This window comes from Pinus tabuliformis, chromosome J (assembly GCF_031772625.1).
Source record: "Pinus tabuliformis cultivar Carrire ecotype Pingquan chromosome J, CPIR1, whole genome shotgun sequence".
In the NCBI taxonomy this organism is placed as follows: domain Eukaryota; kingdom Viridiplantae; phylum Streptophyta; class Pinopsida; order Pinales; family Pinaceae; genus Pinus; species Pinus tabuliformis.
In genome coordinates, this window is record NC_142295.1 from 400,580,894 (window position 1) to 400,595,119 (window position 14,226).

Here is a 14,226-nt window from a genome sequence, read left to right on the forward strand (position 1 = left end):
GACTCCGGATCCAATCTTCCAGGGGAATAGGGTCGATGTATTTCCTTTTCACCACTTTTGTCCATAAATTTTCCATGGTTATTAGCCTCCATCCCGATTTTGCAGCTAAAGAGAGACTGAATTCTGGGAGTCTTTTAATGCCCCATCCACCCCATTCTTTTGGTCTGGCCACTTTGTCCCAAGATACCCAAGGCAGAACAGAAGATTCCTTAGTGCCGGCCCAAAGAAATCTGCTACATATTTTCCTGATTTTCTCCATCACTCCTTTGGGGATCCAAGTCAGGGCTGCCCAATATACCGGAATAGCTAGGAGAACAGATTTTATAAGAGTCAGCCTCCCAGCTCTGGAAAGCCACCTGAAGCTCCAATGTGATATTCTAGCTTCAATTTTGGCTATGAGCCAGTTCCAATCCTCATTTTTGTAGCCTACAGGCTTTAGCCAAAAGCCCAAGTATTTGAAAGGAGTATCCAAAGGCTGTATAGGGAAGGGGAATAAATTAGCCAGACTGTTCCTTTCCCTTCTTTCAAATGCTGCAACACAAGCTTGAGACTTCCCTGAATTAATCTGCATTCCAGTGGCTTTAAGGAAGAGATCAAATATACATTTTAATTCCTTCAGTTCATCAGCGGAGCCATTAGTGAAAATCAAAATATCATCAACAAAAAGGAGGTGTGTGATGAAGAGATTGATTGCTACCTCTATACCTTTTACCTTACCCGTCCTTCTGGCTTTATGGATTAGTCTACTTAGTCCTTCTGCCACAAGAAGGAACAGAAGGGGAGATAATGGGCACCCCTGCCTTAATCCCCTCTGACTGTTGAAAAAAGAGGAGGCCGCACCGTTAACCAGAACAGCAAAACTGACATTTGTGATGCACCCCATAACCCAACTAACAAAGGAATAGTTGAAGCCGAGATGTGTAAGCAACATCCGCAAATAGAGCCAGCTGATCCGGTCATATGCTTTAGATAAATCAATTTTGAGCACAGCACCCTTCTTATTCTTCATCCGTATACTATGAATAACCTCCTGGGCAACCCCGATGGCTTCATGAATTTGTCTTCCATCCAGAAAACCAAATTGTTCCATCGAAATGTTTTGTGATAGAATTGGTGCAATTCTGAGAGCAATAACCTTTGCAATAATCTTATAGATGCAATTACACAAGGATATTGGCCTGAAGTCTTCGAAACTATCCGGATCATCCTTTTTTGGAATAAGAGCTATGAAAGTTGAATTGAAGGGTCTATAGATTTCTCCTTTCTGTCTTGACTCTTCAACTACTTCAGTTATTTCTGTTCCCAATTGTTCAAAAAAATGAAGGAACAACTCTATAGTCCAGCCATCAGGGCCTGGGCTCTTGTCTTTGCCCATGAGTTTCATAGCTGCTTCCACCTCCTCCTTTGAGACCGGGGAGGACAGTTCTTCTGACTCATCTTCCTCTATGAACCTAGGAAAGCTTTGGGCCGTTTGGATGACTTCTGCAATCGTAGCCTCCCCAGAATCAGAGAAAATGTTCTGAAAGTGTCTTTTCCCTAGCCCAGAAAGCTCTGGGAAGGAATTGACCATCCTCCCTTCTTCATTTTTAAGGCGCCATATAGTATTTGCAGCTTTCCTACCTTTAGCAAAGTTATGAAAAAACTTAGTATTCTCATCCCCCGACTTTATCCAGACAGCCCTGCTTTTTATCCTCCATTCTTCTTCCTTATCCAGTAGGATTTTATTTTGTTGTTTCTCCAAATGGAGGATTCTGTCTTTGGTTGACTGGGAGGAGTAACCATCAACCTCCATACTTTCCAACTGCTTCAGTTCCTCCCTAATATTTCCCAGCTCCTCGCTTTGTTTCAGCTTTTTTTCCTTTGCCCAAGAGATAGTGGCTTTCTTCAAATTTTTCAGGTTCTCCATGAACAGGAAACTCCTATCCCCATCAGAGTTTGGTACAGGGTGTCTCCATGTATTATTGAACAAAGTGCAGAAAGAGGGGTCTTGGAGCCAAGCAGGATTGAACTTGAAGGGAGCTGGGGGCTTGGGGGGAGGGAGGGAGAGGTCAAGAAAAACAGGGAAATGGTCCGAATTTCCTCTTTCCTCAATCCACTGTTTGATCACAGGAATTTTTGATAACAGGGGCTCAGCAATCAGGAAACGGTCAAGTCTTTTGGCTATTCGATCCTCACCTATTCTTCGATTTCTCCAAGTAGGTTTCAATTTGATCGGAGATGGATCAGAGAGATTGTTATCCGATATTAGATTGAGGAAGAAATCAGAAAGAGGATCTTCTCTGGCTGATGGCCCCCACGCTTCAGCTCTGCCAATGGAGAAATTTAAGTCACCACCCATGAGTAAATAAGGAGTCTTCATCACCGATTTCATCATCAGATTTTCCCAAAAGGATTCCCTGCCCTGACAGGGCCCATACACATTTACCAAGGTGATAGGGAAAGGGAAATCCGGAGAAAGAGCCTCCAATCCCAGAACAGATTTCATTGCCCATTGGTTTATAATTTTAATCCGTCCTTCTTTAATTCCAATGGAGATGCCCCCCGAATGACCAGAAGAGTCAACAGCTGTAAAGGACCATCCAGGTAAAATAGTTTTTAGTAAGGCCTCTACCTCAACAGCCTTACCCAAAGTTTCTTGCAGAAAGATTACATCCAGATTAGAGTTGTTTATCCATTCTTTTAAAGCCAGTTTTTTAGGTTTACTGGCCAAACCTCTACAATTCCATGATGTCAAAATCATTTAATAACATTCTCAGGGGGATGGGCTGCTCTAAGGACCCCCGGAATAGAATATTGTTTGCCGTCTGCAACGTCAAGTTTTGCTTTAATCTTTGCTTTGGACATATCTGACTTCCTACCTCGCTTATTTTTGAGGCAGCTATGTACATCGTTTTGTCCCAATCCACCTACAGTCCCAGTATCACTATGTTTCCCTCCCAAGGATCTCAGGTTATATGGACAGGGAGATCTGTCAACCGGAAGGGAAAGAGGGGGCCAATGGTCTTCACGATTAATATCTAGAGCTGGTAGAGCATCGGCAATGAGGTCTATGGAAGGAGGAATAGTGGAATTTTCCATAGACTTATCTTCTTCAAAATCATGTACATTTCCATATTGAATCACATCGGGATTAAGTTCCATGGATTCAATAGTAATATATTCATGTTCATTACAGTATTGAGAAGTAACATGTGGGGAAACATGTACATGCTCAGGCATAATAAGTGTAGAAGTAAAGGTTTTTGACATACCCTTTTCTTCGTCTTCACAATGAGTTTGTAAGGCCGGGACCGTCTTGGCATGCTCCTCCGCGATCGCCGAGTCTTTGACCTGTACCACCTCATGCTCTTTTGAAAAATTTGCAGTTTCCTGTTCTCCTTCTTGGTTCAGGGCCGTTTCCTCCACTGGAACTTTCTCAGATTCCTCTGCCTCCATATTCTCTCCTCCGAGCGTCTCCGGGATTTCGTTCTCCGTAGACAGCTGATCAGGATCTTGTGCATTCCTTCTATTCGCTGAGACCCGCCGAAAGTGTCGCCTCCTTCGCATCAGTGGACAATCGTTGGCCAAATGTCCATACTCATGACATAGATGGCATCGGAACGGAAGATATTCATAGTCTAACATCTGTTCGAAAACGTACTCCTTATATTGAAGATTAATTGACTTTGCTAAGCCTCCGCTCGGCCTAAGGGTGGCCAGGATACGCGCCATCGATCGATCCTTTGTGTGCAAAAAGGACATGTCCGCCTCCAGATATTTCCCCAGACGGTTTCCAATGGATTTAAACACTTCTTCAGTCCATAGGAAGGAAGGCAAACCCGGGACACGAATCCACACCGGAAACTCATCTGCTCTCTCCTTGTATGCATCGAACAAGGGTGTCCATTTCTTTAACAGAATGGGAATGTTCCCAATATGCCAATTGCGCTGGAAAACCCATTCTGCCGAAGCTTTATCTACAAAAGCGAGCTTAAACCAGCCCTTCCCTAGGACTTGTGCTTCAAACTGTAGAGGTCTGTCTGAAACAAAACAAGATTCTCCCCATTCTTGTAGGAATTCGGAGGAATACTTCTTACCTCGAACTCTTCCTACCAGCGTGCATTCTGCAACAGCTAGGGAATCTTCGATAGCGACCTCCATTCCTAGGACCAGATTACCCTCTATCGCCTGAGCTCCAATGGGTCTTAGAGACTTCCTCTTCGCCCCTTTGAATCCTAAGTCCTCCACCTGGATACCTTTGCCCTTACGGCTGTCGTTCTTTTCTGTATGTGCCTGCTGAAAGCCCCCGGTAGATGTTAGCTCCGGCTGAGTCGGATTTTGGTTTGCCAAAACTGCTTCCCCATTTCTATATGATGGCATTCCCTTAGCCGGTCCATCAGTAACTGCCCGCACCTCACCATGTTGCTCTCCGGAACCCTGTGCGATCTGCCCTACAGGGGTATGGTATACCCTTGGCAACGAAACCCTATTTATCGGGGTAGTCCCCTCAAGGACCCTTGGGGGACTGTTACTTGCAGCAAGCCCTAAGATTGGCAAATCTTCAAAACCCTTTGTCAACTGAAAACTCGAGAGAGCATTTTTACCTTTTGGGTCCAAGGGTAAACCCTCTTCGGTTGTTTCTCTGGGAGTCGAAACGCCGTCCCTCTGCTTATAACCTTCTGAGGTGCTTGAATGAAGCTCCTCGTTTTCCGCCGCCTTGTCCACTAGTGGAAACAGAGGGGTATCATTCGGATTTATTCCTCCAAGCCGCGACAGGTCGAAAGCCCCGAAATAATGCTCCACAGCCTGAGCGGTAGTGTCTTTCCCCCACATGGACAAAATGTCTTCTAATGCTGGGTCCAAATCGACTAAATCTGCGGGGTTAACCATGGTTATCTAGGAGCTGTTGCTGGTCAATGGCGGAAACCTTCACGGTTCTTGTTGGGGGAAACGAGATAAGGGCGGTGGATCAAACAGTGTAAAAAACAAATGAGAAAAGATCGCATGGGGATTATCTCAGGCCTATACCGTCGCAGTTTATTGACCTCCAACTGCCAGTCAACCCTGAACCCGCGCCGGCAGCTGTTCTGCTTCCCTCTGACCTTGCAGGCTAACCGTGTCCCTTCCGAGGTTCCAAGCAGCTTCCAGGTTTCGGAACCCTAGCCGCCTCCATCTTTAGTTTTACCTTACTAATGATACCATTTCTATTTTTTCATTTATATAAATTAAATAAATAATTTATTTATTAATTTATATTTTTTCATTTATTTATATATTTTTTCATTTATTTAATAAATAAATAAATAATTTATTATTATTTTTTAATTCTTCATTTATATATTTATTTAATAAATAAATAATTTATTCTTCATTTGTTTATTTATCTTACACCTAATATAACTAAATTTATATATTTATATATGAATTTATATATATTTATTTACCTTACTAATGATACCATTTATTTTTATAAATTAAATAAATAATTTATTTTTGCTATTATATTTATTAATTTATATTTTTTCATTTATTTATTTATATATTTATTTATTTATTTAATAAATAAATAATTTATTATTATTATTTTATAATTCTTCATTTATATATTTATAAAATAATTTATTATTATTTTATAATTCTTCATTTATATATTTATTTATTTATCTTACACCTAATATAACTAAATTTATATTTTCATTTATATATTTAGATATTTATTTATTTACTTTATACCTAATATAACTAAATTTGACCTTGCTCCTTAGTCAACTTTTTGCCCAGGTAACCGTTGGTGTCTCTGCTCTAGCTATTTAAACAGGTTAAGCTGGATCTGTTCTTCAATTTGTCCTGACGATGAACCACACTGGTTGGTTCGAAACGCGTCGACAAATGATTTTTCATGTGATTTTCGCCAAAAAATCTATCATAGACCACATTGGTCTTAATACATGTTAATATTTATTATCATCGTCATTATTATATAAGTTAAAATAAATCATTATTATAAAAATTTAATAATTTATAAATATAAATTAATTAATTATCTAAAATATATTATTCAAGTTGAAATTAAAATTTCATTTAAAATAAAAAATAAAAATAAAGGTAGAAACCAATAATGTCTATTCCGCTGTACCAAATAGAATGTCTCGATTAAACCATAAATTCACAAGGAAAACCTAAGCAGATACTGATTGTAAGGGCCACATTTCAGAAGTATATCACGAGAGTCTATTAGTGTTCTTTGTAAAGGGCCACATTTCAGAAATATATTATGAGAGTCTAGTGTATTTTTGTTTTTAATTATATGGTGAATTTGTAACTGCCAGTTTTAATCTACGGGAGATTTAACATCAATTTTCGTAGCTATTTTTATAATACTAAGAGTACATTCAACCACCTATAAGTCAAATATACTAAAATCTTATCATTTTAACAAAAACGGACTCACATGCTGCCAAAATAAGATTTTAACAAAATTCTTTTACTATTCTTTTGTTAAGTGCCACATTCCAGAAATATATCAAGACAGTCTATTAGTGTTATATCCACATATGATTGGCTAAAGTCCTATAGATTATAGTGCTCTCAAAAGTAGCCCTCCAAGTGACTTAAAAAATATCCAAGTCCATTGCAAAACATAAATATAAAAATGTTAAGGGACTTACACGGCAAACTGGCGGAGTCCTTAACTAATATTAATTAACATAAAGCATATATAAACTTTTGTGATGACATTAATTCACGCGTTGCTTAATAGGATATAAATGCAAGCTATAAGGTTTCTAATTAAGCGATTTGAATGTCTTAGTGGAGTGTAGTTGCATTATTTCAAGTGTGAAAAGCGAATTTACAATTAGGTCAATGACGCTGCTTATACCATTTATTTGAATGATTCTACGTACAAAATTTTGATACTGGAAGATTTTAATGGTTGGTTTATTTCTATATTGGGCATTAGTATATTGGGGATTAGAGTTTAGGGTTTTATATAATGTAGTTTATTTAAGGGTATGATGATTTCATTGTAAGATGTTTTTGGGTGAAAGAAGAGTAGATTCGTTATTAGGAATTGGTTTCTCAAAAGAGTTTCGGGATAATTTATAGTGTCTATGTATTGTTCATGTTGGTTTCTCAAAAGAGTTTCGGAATAATTTATAGTGCCTATGTATTGTTCATTTTATGTGCTGCTATTATGTTTTTTTTTTTTTTTTTTTTTAAATGGTATCATAGTTGAGGAAAGTATCCTCTATGCAACAAAGGTTGTGTGGTTGTACATGGACCAAGGAAAAATGGGTTCAGTAGATCTAAGATGTGTTGAGGATAGCTGAGCTACAATAATGAGGCTAAGACAAAGTGAGAGGAGAGCAATAAATGATTACTAAGTGGAAGTTAAAGAGTACATGTGAATTATGGTTTGGCAAGAGATAGAGAAATAGCTAGAGAAAGGTCACGCCGTTGCATGGATGAGATAACGTAGATGGAGTCAATGGCGTTGAGGCTTGGTGAAGGAGCCAACATGTTATGGAGCACCACAAAAGTGTGCTTGTCCAAGTTATAGAGTCTAGCCATAAGTAGGATGTATTTATTAATGTTGTTCTAAGACTTATTATTCAAGCATACTTGTTGTGGTGCTATAGTACATGATGATGTTCCTCTCGTGCATAAAAAGGATGAAGATCAAGTTGTGAAATGCACCACTTAACTATATACAAGGGTGGCAGGTGTACTAATATGTACTTGAATAGCCACAGAGTAGATCAAGTTGTGGAATGCACCACTTGAATATGTACAAGAGTGACAGGTGTACTCATATGTACTTAAATAATCACAGAGTTTTATCTAAAAAAATCACCATTTAATACCTTAAACTACTTCCGAAAAATTTCATATGAATTAAAATAAATAAATAATTTACATAATTCATGAATTAATTAATTTGTATAATAAAATGTAAATTAATTAATTTATATCAAATTTTAAATTTCATTAAAAAAAATCCAAATCAAAAGTAAAAAGAAATTATGATTATTAATTTGTCTCGAAAAAAATGTGTCGTTTCAACCATAAAATTACAAATTTACCGGAGAACATAAACAAATACATCTGGTTAAAGGACCGCTTTTAAAAAATATATCACGACACTATTCATGTTCGTTGTTAAGGTTATAACCACACATGATTGGCTAAAGTTCCATAGATCACTGTGTTTATGAAAGTAGCCCTCCAAGAGACTTTAAAAATATCTATGTCCAATAAGAAACATCAATATAAAAATGTTATGGATTTACACAGCAAACTGATGTAGTCCTTAATTAATATAACATAAAGCAAATAAACTTTTGTGATAAAAATGTTATGGATTTACACAGCAAACTGATGTAGTCCTTAATTAATATAACATAAAGCAAATAAACTTTTGTGATAAAAATGTTATGGATTTACACAGCAAACTGATGTAGTCCTTAATTAATATAACATAAAGCAAATAAACTTTTGTGATGGTGGTTTTAATTTTTTTTGGGGGATATTTTTGAAGTTAGGTTTTATGATTGAATTGGTAAGAAGTGATTTTTTTTAGATATATTTACTTAATATAAATATATTATTTTTGAGAACCGTGAACCACATAAAAAATAAAGTTTCTAATGAATAAAATGTAGAGATTTGAATATCTTAGTGGATTGGAATTGCATTATTTTATTTGAGTGAAAAGTGAATTTACAATTAGCTCAATGAGGATGCTTGTACCATTTATTTGAATTATTCTACGTATATCTTGAATTTTAATATTGGAATATTTTAATGGTTTGTTTTGCTTTATTGAGCATTTAAGTTTATAGTTGTTTTTGGTTTATTGAGCATTTCAGTTTTTAGCTTTATTTTGGAATAGGTTAAGTTAGAAAAGTTAAAAAAAATTGATTTGATTATAGAATTAATTTAATATAGTTATTTATAAATTTATTGTTGGTTATTTAAGGGTTTGAAGGTTTTGTAATTCATGATATAATGTAGTTTATTTAAGAGTATGATGATTTTATTGTAAGGTGTTTTTTGGGCTAAAAAATAATAGATTTATTATTAGGAGTTGGTTTTCTTGCAAGGGATTTTAGATAATTTATGGTGTCCAGGTGTTGTTCCCTTTATGTGTTGTTATTATGTTTTTATTTATCTCTTTTTATAACAATGGTACCAGAGCTAAGGGAAGAGTCTTCTATGCAACAGGGGTTGTGTGGTTGTACATGGGTCGAGGAGAGATACGTTTAGCAAATCTAGGATGTGTTGAGGATAGCCTAGTCATAGTATGAAGGCCAGGTCAAGGTGAGATGAGCACATTGAATGATAACTATGTGGAGGTTAAGAAGTACATGCGAATTATGGATCAGCATGAGTTGGAGAAATAACTAGAGAAAGGCCATGTCATTGCACGAATGAGAGAACATAGATGGATTCGATGGTCTCGAGGCTTGCTGAAGGAGTCAACACGTTATGGAGAACCACAATAGTGCATGAAATCCCTAGAGTGTTTGGTCCAAGTTATACAGCCTAGATATATGCGGGATGCATTTCTCAATGTTGTTCTAAGACCTATTATTCAAGCATACATGTTGTACTGTGATAGTACATGATGACATCCCTCTCACGCATAGAGAGGATGGAGGATCAAGTTGTGGAAGAAATCACTTGAATAGGTACAAGGGTTGTAAGTGTACTCATATGCTAGCTTGAGGTTAGCTTGTCATAAGACTTGTTATTTAAGCATACATGTAGTGTGGTGGCACATGGAGTTATGTATAATCAAATTCTGCGATAGACCATTTGAATAGGTATGAGTTTGGCAGGTGTGCTAATATGCTAGCTTGAGGAGAGAATGTTAGATATTAGGATGTGACATGGTTGATGAACCATGTATGAGAAAAAATGTCCTAGAAAACTAGCAGTGTTAGGTCCCTATACTACTAGTGTAACCTCTTATTGTTATTAGTGAAACCCCCTTATTGCATTATTGTGCCCATATAGTCCCCATGTTATTATTATTGTGCCCCATAGAAGCCCACTATTGTTATTGTGGAGCCCCTACAATATTATTGTTATGTAGGCTCTTATTGTATTGGGACCCCTTAGACTCATATATATAGAAAGGAGGTCGTGTCATTAGTATCATCAAAGAATTGTTCATTTGTGTAATGTAAAGGAGGCTTCCCCCTCGAAGAGGCTGATTTTGAAGTTGTTGATATATCTTTTCTTCTATTTTGTGAGTTGGATGCATATCATTTGGTATCAGAGCTTTGGATTCTAAGGTTTCATTGCTTCAAAAGGGACATTGTGAAATTTTCGCTATAAATTTTGTTCTACGACGTTTTAGAAGCTGAACTTAAAACCCATTTGAGTCGAAATCTTCATGAACCTCATGTTTGAATTTCATATCTTATATCGCTACATTTTCGTAGATATGATCCAAGGAAGTTAGGGTTTTTGCAGGCTCCCGAATTATATCTCAAACAAGTGACCTGGGGACAATCATCATAAATTTCTCTTTGAGAATCAGATTAAAATTTTGTAAAAAGTTACCGAAAGAGGACAGACTGTAGTTATCATTGTATCGTTTCCAGGTCTGAAGGTCAAAACACTGACACGTGGCACTTCTTACAAGTTTGCTCTACTAAACTAATCTATAATCAGGCCATCGTGGGATATTTGGAATAACTCTTCCTTGGAGAATCAAATCTTGATCAAACTTGTGGGGTTGGAAATAGGACTCAGAGGGATACTACAAGAAAAAATTTTAGACCTTGGAGATCTAAAATTACATAGATACAACAGATTCAATATCGAGCTCCTACAAAGCGAACAAAAGTGTGTAGTATTTTTAAAATTTTGCATAAGTTTGGTTTGAAAAATTAGTTTGAAGTAATTCACAGGGCATAGTGAAGCATAATTATCGTTAATTGATACCCTGAAGAAAGAAAATGGAAGCACCTAGTAAGCAACTTGAAATCTCTACCATGACTCGTTAAGAAGAGGAAGAAATGCAACATGATATATCAAAATTACGAGACCAAGTGCAACAAATTTCATTCTCACAAAAAGTAACAGAAGCTAAGATGGATGGTTTAAAGAAAGGCATGGAAGCTAAGATGAAGGGTGTGGAATCTAAGATGAATGGCATGGAAGCTAAGATTGATGGTGTGGAATCTAAGATGGATGGTTTAGAAGTAAACATTGAAGATTTGAAGAAAGACATGGAAGGTTTGAAAGGAGGTTTGACAAAGTTTCTTCAAGAAATGCTTCCTGATGGCGAAAAGGTAGTAGAGAACACTCATGATGAGAACAAAAGAAACGTTAATCATGATTCCATAGAATCTAATGTTTGATTTGAGACCCACCATCTTACAAAGATAGATATGAGGAAGTTTGATGACAAGGATCCTATAACATGGATACTACAAATTGTGCAATATTTTGGTCTCCATAATGTGAAAAACACACAAAATGTACACATTGCAACTATATATTTAGAACCCAATCAGTTTCTATGGTATCGATGGATTTTCTCTCATAAACAAATTGTCACTTGGTCAATTTTTCTGTAGGAAATGATAGCACATTATGATGATACGAAAAGAAACACCTTATTTAGTCAATTGATAAATCTCAAACAAAAGGGTTCAATGGTGGAGCACATTCAGGAATTCCAAAAATTAAATATAAGGGTAAAAAATATTCCCAAGAAGCATAGAATTGATGTGTTCATAGGGACTTTAAAGGATAACATCCAACATGAGGTTCACCTTTGGAAACCTGATCCATTGGAGAAGGCATTTAGGTTGGCAAGAAAAATTGAAAGCAAAATTATGGCAACAAGGAAGCCTACCACTCACAACTATAAAGATGGAAGTGTTGCTTCCCCTAGCCTTCCACAACCTACATGGTTGACACCACAACAATTGGAAGACAAAAGAGCAAAATGGATTTGTTACAGTTGTGATAGAAAATACACTAAAGGTCATAAGTGTGCTGAGAAGAAAATATTTTACATAGATTGTGAAGAGGATGACGAAAAGGAACAAGAAACATCAAAAGAAGAGGATATACACTAGGAACCAACCTTAGAGAAAGAAGAAATGAATCTGAACATATCTTGTAATGCATTGGCAATAATTACCACTCCTCAAACTCTCAAGATAGAAGGACATATCAAGAATAAAAAGGTAATAGTGTTGATTGATTTGGGCAGTACCCATAATTTTATTCATTGTAAGATAGCCAAGGAATTGAATTGCTTCCTATATCTAGCAATAGAGTGTCAAGTGATGGTTGGAAAGTGTCATAATATCAAGCTATCCATAGTAGAATATGTAATGAATAGTTCAATTCTTTCCATTCCAATGGGTGGTGTTGATGTTGTACTAGGAGTCCAATGGCTACAATCTTTGGTACAATAGCTTTTAATTTTAAGAAATTTTCTTGAAATTTTTTGGGAAGGAAAGTAAGTTGAATTAAGGGGTATCGCAGGGAAACCGAGAAAGATAATCAGCTCTAACAACATGACAAAGCTTATAAAGAAAGAACAATGGGGCGTAATTGCATAATTATGTTCAATAGACTTTCCCACATCGAAATCATCTATTTCTCTAGATCTCCAAAAAGTTTTGGACAACCATTCCAAGGTATTTGAGACTCCCAAAGGCCTCCCACCTATTCGTGATCATGATCATGCTATTCATTTGATTCCAAGAAGTGTTCCCCCAAACATCAGGCCTTACAGATATCCATATGCCCAAAAGAGTGAAATTGAACGTATGGTTGCAGAAATGTTAGAGGTTGGTATAATTCAACCTAGTCAAAGTTCTTTCTCTGCTCCAGTGGTATTGGTACACAATAAGGATGGATCATGGCACATGTGTTTGGATTATAGGGAGCTCAACAAGCTTACTATTAAAGATAAATTTCTCATTCCTGTCATTGATGAATTATTGGATGAATTACATGGAGCAATTTACTTCACCAAGTTGGATCTTCGTTCAGGATATCATCAAATGAGAATGAAGACTGAATACATTCCAAAAACAACAGTTAGAACTCATGAGGGTCATTATGAAATTTTGGTCATGCCTTTTTGCCTTACCAATGCACCTTCTGCATTTCAAGGTTTGATGAGCTCCATTTTAAAACCCTTAATTAGAAAATATGTGTTAGTATTTTCTTATGATATACTAATCTACAACAAGTCTTGGAATGATCATGTTCAATATGTTGAAAGGGTGCTCAAACTGTTGGAGGAGAAATAATTATATGCAAAATGATCCAAATGTTTCTTTGGAGTACAAGAGGTGGAATATTTGGGTCATATTGTATCTCATGAAGGTGTTAAGGTAGACCCTAGCAAAATTAAATCCATTAAGGAATGGAAAATTCCCACATCCATAAATAATCTTTGAGGATTTCTCGGGTTGACAGGGTATTATTGCAAGTTTGTTAATAATTGTGGGAGAATAGCAGCACCTCTAACAACATTACTAAAGAAGGATGAATTTTCTTAGACTCCAAAAGCAACGAAGGCCTTTGAATATCTTAAAGAGGCAATGTGCCAAGCACCGGTCTTAGCTATGCCAGACTTCAGAAAAACCTTTATTGTGGAATGTGATGCCTCAGGAAATGGAATTGGTGCAGTTTTAATGCAAGAAGAAAGACCCATTTCTTTTGAAAGTCGTCCAATCAAATGAAAGTATTTACACAAAGCTATTTATGAGAAGGAAATGTTGGCAATATTACATGCACTTAAGAAATGGCGACCTTACCTAATGGGAATACACTTCAAGATAAAAACGGATCATGATAGTCTTAAATACTTTTTAGAACAAATATTATCTTTAGAAGAAAAAAAAATGGGTCACAAAGATGTTGGGTTATGACTTTGGAATCATTTACAAAAAAGGGAAGCAAAATGTTGTTGCATATGCACTCTCAAGAAAGGACGAGGATGTGGAAGCATTGTTTTGTGCCATTTCTATTATCCAACCAGATTGGATTAACGAAGTAAGGGATGGATGGAAGAATGATGAAGAAGTGTGGGCACTTATTCAAAATTTGTAGCAAGATCCCAGTACATCTGATACATTTAGCTAGAAAAATGATTTGTTATGGTACAAAGACCGCCTTTGTAAGAATTCCCAACTCAAACAAAATATTCTTTTGGAATTGCACACCCCTCCCTTAGGAGGGCACTCGGGATTTTTAAAAACT